We start from the raw sequence: 8983 nt of genomic DNA, 5'->3' as shown, positions 1-8983 counted from the left end.
GTTATATCTACCATAGCTTTGATTGGACTGATCATGTCAACATCATACTTTCAAAATCTTAGCTAACAAGCAGTCATCATCATGAATCAAGTCGACAATCTACTGGCAAATCCTTTTCAATCCTTGTCATATGAAGAGAAATTATAGATGAAACATATCGGTGCTCATCGGCCTTTGGACATAAACATTACACAACAAGTTGGAAATAGCAAATTCAACAATGAGGGGTTTGGAAGGAATCAGTGGCTAACTGAAGCATTGCGAAACAATCACTCGCCTGCTATTCAGTGGAGAGGGTGTTTGGTCCAAGTCTGGGTTTAAGGGTCTCTTTTCCAAGCTTAAAGGGATAAACATTCACTCGCAACACACCATTGGCCAGAAAAGGTTGAATACATTGGCCATGCTGTCAATCCAGCATGACTTCTACTGCGTTCAAAACAACTGGAAACTCAGAACTGGGAAATTCTCAAACTTCAGTGAGTTTAAGACAGCTGGGAACTCGGGGAAAAAACTAGCTCTGACTGGGAAAATACATTTTGAACGGTCATCCAACTCGGAATTCCAAGTCGGGAACTCTGGCCTCTTTCTAGAGCTCCGACCTGAAGATCACTAGCGTCATGATTCTACCTTGTTTTTTCAGAGTTCCCATAAATTCCAGAGAATGACAGACTTTCATGACAAAGTTTGAGGACAAAATTTGCCCACAAGAAGGACTGCCGCACCAACGCCCTTTTCAAGTGAGCACAGCACAACAAGGGGAGTCCAAAAATGTATTGTATGCTTCTGTATAAATTATGTAATATGCCAGGGAGATATGTATACCGTAGCTAAGAAAGCAATACTAAGTGTATGTTGTGTAGTAAGCTGTTAGTAGCCCATGTGCTTCATCCTAATAATTTGGTCCCTTTCCCCTTCATAACTTAGCCTACCGTTCTGACTTGGTGGTGCACATGTAGCCTATAGCCTGTTTTAGAGAAATTTAATAATCAAATATTGTAAGAGCTTTCATTTTCTGCTTATATGCCCACTTTATTTATCCTACGGTTCTGACTTGGTGTACAGGGAGAACACTGTAAGAACGGCACATGTTCTGAATTCTGTCGCTGTACATTTCAAAAGTGCTGAACAAATAGTTATATTGACTACGTCAGTCCTAGCTCAGTCATTAATGTCTTAAACAAAATTACGGATTGCCTCTTATCAGCTCGCTCGTTGTACATCTCAATTGTCAGTAGAAATCACATTTGTTTAAGCAAGTCAGCCATATCAGCTTTGTTTTAAAAAAAGCCAGTAAATGAGGCTGAAGGAACTGTTTCACTGCCAGACAAGGCTCCGCTGATAGCCAGGTGTAGCGGTGGTAAGGATTCACTCCATGGTGCTGAAAAGAAAGCTCTGCTGTTGGGACAGCTTTATGTAGGCCCTAACAGTTTGTTGGCACCGTTTGTCACCGTTATAGTGCAATTAATGTATTATTTAGTATTGTGTTGTGTAGTGGCTTTGCTGGCATGCATTAAAATAAATTGGGGGGAGTTTGCCCCACCAAGATTGACATGCTAAAATCGGCACTGGCCTATAGGTTATCTCTGAGTTCCATGCGCTAATTTCTTTAGCCGCCAGTGGATCATGGTGTAGGCTATCAATGTGTCCATATGGCCTGCATGCACACAGGAGGTCCTGTGAAAAAAACGGGCCTATAGAAATCAAATACTGTCCAGCTGATTCGTTCTGGCGCCTGCCCTGCATGTACAGGCCTAATGTTGTTTTATGCACTGAAATAGATCTAGTAATTCAATTGAATCTCAATTATTGATCAGCACCAAGAATGGAGTCTAGGTAGTTTATATGACTGAAACTGAGTGAATAGGCCTAGTAAGACAATGTTTAGGATTTGTTTTTCATCATAATATTGCTTACCCCAAAGCCAATCTGAACTGGAAAGGATATGGCCACCAGAGGATGCAGTTTGGTTACTAATCCAAACTAACAGTCTCCAAACGTCTGTTGAAGTTCATGGTAATACTAAAGCATCCGACCCGTATCTCATCAGATTATGTTGGGACATGTGTTGATTAGGAGAAATGCTTATGCCTATGAAATATTGAATAAATAAATAATTAGAGAAGTTCCAAATAAATTATAGCTACATGTCCTATGTGAAATGTCTTTATTGAATTTAAGGGGGAAAAGTAGCAGGAACTGTTTGGGAGAAAGGCTTTTATATATAGGCTAGGTTACTACCAAAGGCGAAAGGACATAAATATCTGAGCGGGTCCCCTTTGTTCCCCGTTTAGTCATCTCTCGCCTAAAACCATTAAAAGAGGAGCCGCCACTTCTCCGTTAGCCTTGCATTCCTAAAATTCCATGATGTGATGTCAGAAGGGCCGGGACATAGGCTACGTATCTGAACCTATGCGCTGGTCTTGGCTGCTCCAGAGTCGTCGAGTCGACGTTATATCACAAAACCCAGGGTCTAAGGGAAAGTCGAATACCTACTTTTTTATTCTTGGCACAACTTGGATAACTTTGCCGAATGTTGTTTTGCTTTTGGGGCACATGAACTTCACTCAGTTGAAGACTAGGATATAGCCTACGACTCGCATCTTGAGGGGTAAAGTTCCTTTGGAGTTTTTTTTCTTTCTTCTCCTTTTCGACAGATTTTGTGTATTCTGGAATAAAATACTCAATTTTAACAGTTTCGGACAGAATGTTGACAAATGGAAATGGAGATTAAAACAATTTTGAGGATTAACTCAATTTTGCGGATTTGAGGAGGCCGTTCCACTCCGTCGAGCTCACAGAATTTCCTCAGCGCAGACACAACTTCGGCATGTAGCAAAGGAAATACGGTGGGTGTCTCAACCAGTCGGTTGGCTGCTTTTTATAGATTTTTTTTCCTTTCAAGGGACTGTTTTTAGTGCAACAAAATAACGGCGCTTTGTTACCATGTTAAAATCTCAATACTATTGTATGGGTTATTCTTAATTTAGCCAAGGCTAAAGCTTGTTTAGTAGGCTAAACCCATGTAAATCGTAGTTTTATGCAGGGAGCAGGCAAAGTGAAGGCCATATGCGTTCGCCTCGCCTGCCTGCCTGTCCACGTAGAGCAACTTTTTTCGTCAACCAAACGGGAACATTCCAGGGGGTCTCGCGGCGGGGTTTCAGGGCAAGCCGCGACCTGCAATTGGAAAGGGTTCATCTGTTCAATGCGCTTTTGTGTTTGCTTCCAAAAACGAAAACTCATAAAAAACATCTGCTGTCTTGAGTAGGCCTAGGCTAGAAGTAGGCTTAGACCGTATTGTGTGTCTGGTTTTCTCTCCATGTAGGCTACAATAGCTGTATTATAACATGCATATACCAGCTTCCATAGAGCACATTTTCAGAGAACTGGAGAATTCAGATGATGAAACAGCTCAAGGCAAGGCCATGAAAGAGAACGAAAGGAGAGGAGAGAGCAGATGAGTGTTGAGTCCAAGGTCTATGCAAGAGTCATATAGAAATGCAAGCCAGCTCCATGGTGGCAACACCACTGTCTGTCCATGGCATGTGATTACTGACCTCTGAAAAGAAGATAACATAATTCAGAAACCAATACTGTGTGTGTACGCAGGTGTTGACGCATGGGAAAAAGGGTTTGTATGCATGTGTGTTTGCATGTGTCTGTGGGTATGCAAGTGTGTGTGTTTACACATGTCTAGCTCCCTCTCTGTCTCCCACTCTATACTGGTGGTGATGACATTAGCATTAGCACATTGCTGGGAAACAGTAAGGCTCCAGCACTGTGTGTTCAGAATGGTGTGTGTGAGTGAGAGCAATCTGTTTGGACATGCACCTAGAATTACAACCACTGTAAAGTAGGAGACTACAGTAATGGCATATATAGCATAGCTGCTGGAGGCGTGCCCCCCACACACACATCTGGTCGCCTTTATAACCTCAATGGCATGCTGAGCAAATTATATGGTGCCAGCACAAGTGGACTGGGAGTACACAGCAGCAGCTTTCTAAACACTGGTGGAGGAGCTGAAGAGCTTGACTGGCAGTGGCTTTAAAGACATGCTCCAGAACATTGGTGACTAGTAAGTATTTTTTAAACCTCCCGCTGGATGTGTTGATGTGTAGTTTATACTGTACATGCATAATCTATGAGCAGAATAACAGTTTTACTTCAATTAGCCAAAAAATCCCTATTTTGAAAGCGACTGTTTACAAAAAGCTGTGCAGTGCCATTTTCCCTACATTTCCCCCCACGTGGGCCAGCCCCCAGCAATTCGAGTTTTAACCAATGAAGCTCAGCCCCTCGATATTTGAGCGACAGCTAGCAAGATGCACACACAGCGGAGCGAGAGAGAGCAATGATGTGGTTCACATATGTGACGTAGTACGCAATTTCTGGGGACCACTTTTGGCTCGTGAGCACTACTTTCAGAACTACTGGCTAAAAAAGTATAAAAAAGCACTGGAGAATACCTTTAAGAATGTTGCTAGTAGCCAGCTGTATCGCTTGGGTTACCTACTTCTGTGCAGCTCTATTTTATTTCATTCTATCCTGTTCTATACTCTTTTATTGTTTGGGAAGTGTACAGAGAGGATAGTGCTGCTGTTTGTGAGTTGAATAAGGCAGCTCTACTCTACAGCAGCACCTCACCTCAGACAATGACAGAGGCAGACATGTCTCAACCCATCCCTCTATCCCAGGTACTCATTCCACTCACCTGCTGCTGCAGGAAGCTGTCAATCACTCTACAGCCCGCCCTCCTGGCCAGTCAGGTACACAACATGCACGCATACACACAAGCACACATTCCCTTGCACACTCACATTCATTCACACACACACACACACACACATACACGCACACTCACATTCATTCACACACACATACACACACACACACACACACACTCACAGAAAGCCTCTTCTGTCATCATTCTCACTTCTCTATCTCTGTATTGCAGAGAGAAAGAGTAGACAGGAGAAAAAGCGGCATAGCAATATTGTATAGTATTTTGTTGGGAAGCCCCTCGGAGATTGAATGTTGACTGAGGGTTTGGCATGAGAAAGCACGGTTAGTGGTTTTTGGTGAGTGAGTTATTTTGTGTTGGGTGTGTGTGTGAATGTGCATGTATGTTTCTGTGTGTGTTTGTGTGTTTTTGCATTTGTGTGTGTGTGTGTGTGTGTGTATGTGTGGCCTACATGCTGCTTTTACGTGTTTCTGTGTGTGTGTGTGATGTGGTTGGGGGGGGGGGGGGCATGGAAAATCTAGCTGTAAAGTGATGGCTGCTACTAAATTTCAGTAGACAGCCTGGGGCTGTTAGTCCCATACTGCTGTGTTGGAGGTAGTTGCTCAGATATGGTTCCATGTTGATAACCCCCCCACCCCCCCTTCCCTCCATCCCTCCCTCCCTCTGTCCCCAACACCCCCTCAACCAACTGGACTAACATGATAAGAGGCTGGGATAGGGGTGACAGGGATTTCACCAGCCCCCCTCTCTCTGTTCTCTGTCCCTCTATCATTGTTTGCCTCTTTCTCTCCATTTTCTCATCCTCTCATTAGAAGGATAGTAGTAGTGTTGGGTGGGTTAATTTTCTCTCTCCAACTCTCTCTCACATACACACTTTCTCACTTGGTGTCCCCCTTTTTTTCTCTCTTTATCTCTCCCTCCTCTCATTCGCTCCCTACTCTCTCCATGACGTCAGCGACTGTTTCCTGTGGCACAGGATGAGTCGTGGTGCGGCGTTCCAGGTTCGGAAAAACGTCTCTGCCGAGTGTCACTGAGACTTGTCCTCTTTGATCCTCCTCCTCCTGTCCATGTCAGGGTGACAGCTCTGTTTACATGGGAACGGCAGTCAGGAACACTGAACATTACCAGTTAATTCCAGTCCAGAACACCAGAGAACTGATGCCAGGAAAATGTTAGGAAAATGTGGTGCCGGACATTTGACCGGCAGCATTTTAATTTACCGGACAGTTGAGAAATGTACCAGACCCATATGCATTGGGTGTGTAACCTGATTAGGGCGTCCACCCACGGTGCTCAGAATGACAGAAATCACATTCAGTTTATGCTAATTCATGTTAACAGCACTTGCAAGTCGAGGATGCAACAATGTGCGGTTCTTCTTACCGAATTCTGATGCGCACTTTGAAGATGTTAGAATAACTGTCCATATTTACTCATTTAGCAATGAGTCTGATGCAACAGATCAGAAAGTTTCGCTTAAAATGTTGATAAACAATTATTTCTTCATATTATAAGCGCAGCATTGCGCAGAAGGCAGTAGGCTACGCTCGAATGTTCGCTCCATAATGAAATTAATGGAAAACACCTTTGTCAAAGCACACTGCACATGCGAGCGGTTTCATGTGACAGAGATTAAAATATCCGTTAGAAATTTAGAAAGAGGGGAGGTCTAATATGCAAGAACTAGCATGGGTTGCTAATAATGTTCCCTCTAATATTTTGCGGCACTGAGCAAATTTCTGGTCTGCTGAGCGCAAACTTGAACATTGTGAAAATTCAGCGTTTACTGTGAACACTGAGGCTGTACCCGCTTTAAGTTACAGTTTTAACAGTGGCCAATTAAGCTACTGTGGCTATTTGATCATAATGTAGGTCTACCAGAGTGGCCTACCATCAGAAACTATGTAGAAAAACACATCCCATAACATTTTAACATGGAAATAGCTGTTCTATCATTCAGCCTACCGTAGCAGTCAACATGTGGTGTTTACTGCCCACATTCCATAAGACTTGAAAAAAAACATGCAGGTCTTGACATTAACCTGTTTATCCACTTGTCCTTTAGACAAGAAGGTGACTGAAAATGTTGTTTTTGATGCAAGAAACCACTTTATAAAATAAAATAATTACAGAGAATGCATACTAAATCTTGCGTAGTTTGTTTTGTTTCGGTATATTACATTGAAAGTGGCTAATATTGCGTTGATTCAATCACAGTTCCCACAGTAGAGCGAAACCTCGATAGTGTTAACAAAAAATGTCAGGTTTCAAACAATTAAATATACTTTTTCAAAATTCATAGCCTTATTGCCTCCAGCTCATTGTAAAGTGGTGTGTGACGCGCTGATGAAGCCTGCCTTCCGTTGCCTATGCGTTTGCTGTTTAAGATGCTGTAGCAACAGCTCTCGCGCTGTCTGACAGATTTTACGTTCAAAGGCTGAGAATCTGTATGCTTTACGCGTGTGATAGATAAGATACAGAACTAATATACTGTATACACGCGCCAATTTAATTCCACAAAATTATGCAAATTAACCTATAGACCAATAAGCATGACTAGTCAAATGTATTTCCATCGACTGGTATTTCCATCATTTAATTGGCTAAGAAGCATTATTTCGCAATGGGATTTTGGTCCCTAATGGCTAGCTACTTAATCCCACCGCTGACACCAATGGTACTTTTGAATATCCAGTCATGCAATGTTTGCATGAAACCGCATTGTCACACATTGTTATTGGTTTAACACCTGCTTTATCATTAAGCAAGGCCTAACTACAGTATCAGTATGTATCATATGAATGTGCATTCTTGTAAGTTATATCTGCTATGCACTGTACGATAGAGCACTATAAACACATTCCTTTATCTTTAACAGAGCTCTGTCAACCCTTAACTTGACCCTCTCATACGTTAACAAGGCTGAGGTGGCTCCCTGCTCCCTCCCTGTCTGAGTCTCACCTTAGTGTGAATGCTCAACACTGTGTCTGTCAGTGTCTCAGTGTTCTCACACACCACAGAGAGAGAGAGGAGAGAGAGAGAGTCAAGAGAAAAACCGAGACTTAATGAAGAGTGAAACGGCAGATGCATTTCTAACAAGGACCCTGACTGTCTGGCTCTACAATCTGCTTGCAGCTGCTTGTGCGTGTGTGTGTGGTGTGTATGTTTGTGCGTGTTTGTGTGTGTGATCATTTGCACAGATGAGAAGAGTTAAGGCTATTGTCCTAACTGAGCAACATGATACCGCTAAACTCTTAACAGAGAGTTTCTGAGTCAGTTTTCCGAGGCAGACAGAAACACACATGGCTAGTGTGTCAGGTAACAAAGGGGCACCCAGGGGTGTGTTGCGTAGTCCAGTGAGGCATCAAAAAAAATAACTCCTTCCTTCACTGCCCCTTAGGCAGTCTGGGGAATCAGAGATGCCGGAACCATAGTGTGTGCGTGTGTGTATGAGTCCATGTGTCTGCTGGATTTGTGTGTGTGATGTGTCCCTATCCTTTCTTTCCCCTTACTTGTTGAAGTCAGATTTCTTTGAGGAGCTTTTTGATCAGTAGTTCAACCAGCAATGAACATCCAGACAGATTCAACACAACCCTTTGAAGAACAATCAGCATAAACTGGAACCTGAAATAGTGAAGGTTCTTTATCTGAGTCAGGTGGTTTGTGGTTGTCTGTCTGTCTGTGTTGTTAACAGTAGTCCTCAGAGGTACCGTAGCATCTGTGTGTGTTGGGTTGGAGAACACAGAACACGTCGTAAAAACGAGACTAGTGACAGAACAGCCCCGGGCACTAAAGCACTAAACCCGTTTGTTTTGCTAAAGTGCTCATGTGTAGCGAGAGACAGAGAGAGACTCAGAGAGAGAGAAAGAGACAGGGAAAGAAGGGAAGCGTGAGAGATCAGATTGATTAAGTTACACATGATACACTTACGTCCTCACTCCAAATGCCCTGTGTCTAATGGTTTTAACAGTAGGTGACAAAGTGCTGTTTTGTTCCCTCCTTTGTGTGGGCTTGAATAGAGAAGAATCGTCAAAGGGGCCGTGCTTTGACAGAACACCCACACTACATGCTTTTTGTAAGATGTGTTGTGTTTACTTTGGGGTGATTTGCTTTTTCCATCAGGATTCATCAAACAGAGTTTTTGAATAGCCACACAAGATTCTTCACTGTGTATGATAGTGTTGTTTTACTACTGGTAACCTGATAGCTGGCTACTACAGAAATCATAACCTATGTCCCTGT

General features: G+C 42.9%; 1 protein-coding gene across 1 annotated transcript in view; it reads left to right on the top strand.

The window, feature by feature from the left end:
* Positions 1 to 2374: 2374 nt before the first annotated feature.
* LOC311107199 (tyrosine-protein phosphatase non-receptor type 14-like) overlaps positions 2375 to 8983 on the top strand; it is a 103351-nt gene continuing 96742 nt past the window's right edge. Inside the window, exon 1 of the mRNA XM_084149692.1 lies at positions 2375 to 2846. The gene's annotated coding sequence lies outside the window, so the exon portion shown is untranslated. The remainder of the gene's footprint in view (positions 2847 to 8983) is intronic.

The sequence above is a fragment of the Coregonus lavaretus genome, assembly GCF_964263955.1.
Source record: "Coregonus lavaretus genome assembly, chromosome: 31".
Lineage (NCBI taxonomy): Eukaryota > Metazoa > Chordata > Actinopteri > Salmoniformes > Salmonidae > Coregonus > Coregonus lavaretus.
The sequence above is the reverse complement of the archived record's forward strand: the minus strand, read 5'-3'. Positions and strand labels throughout refer to the sequence as shown.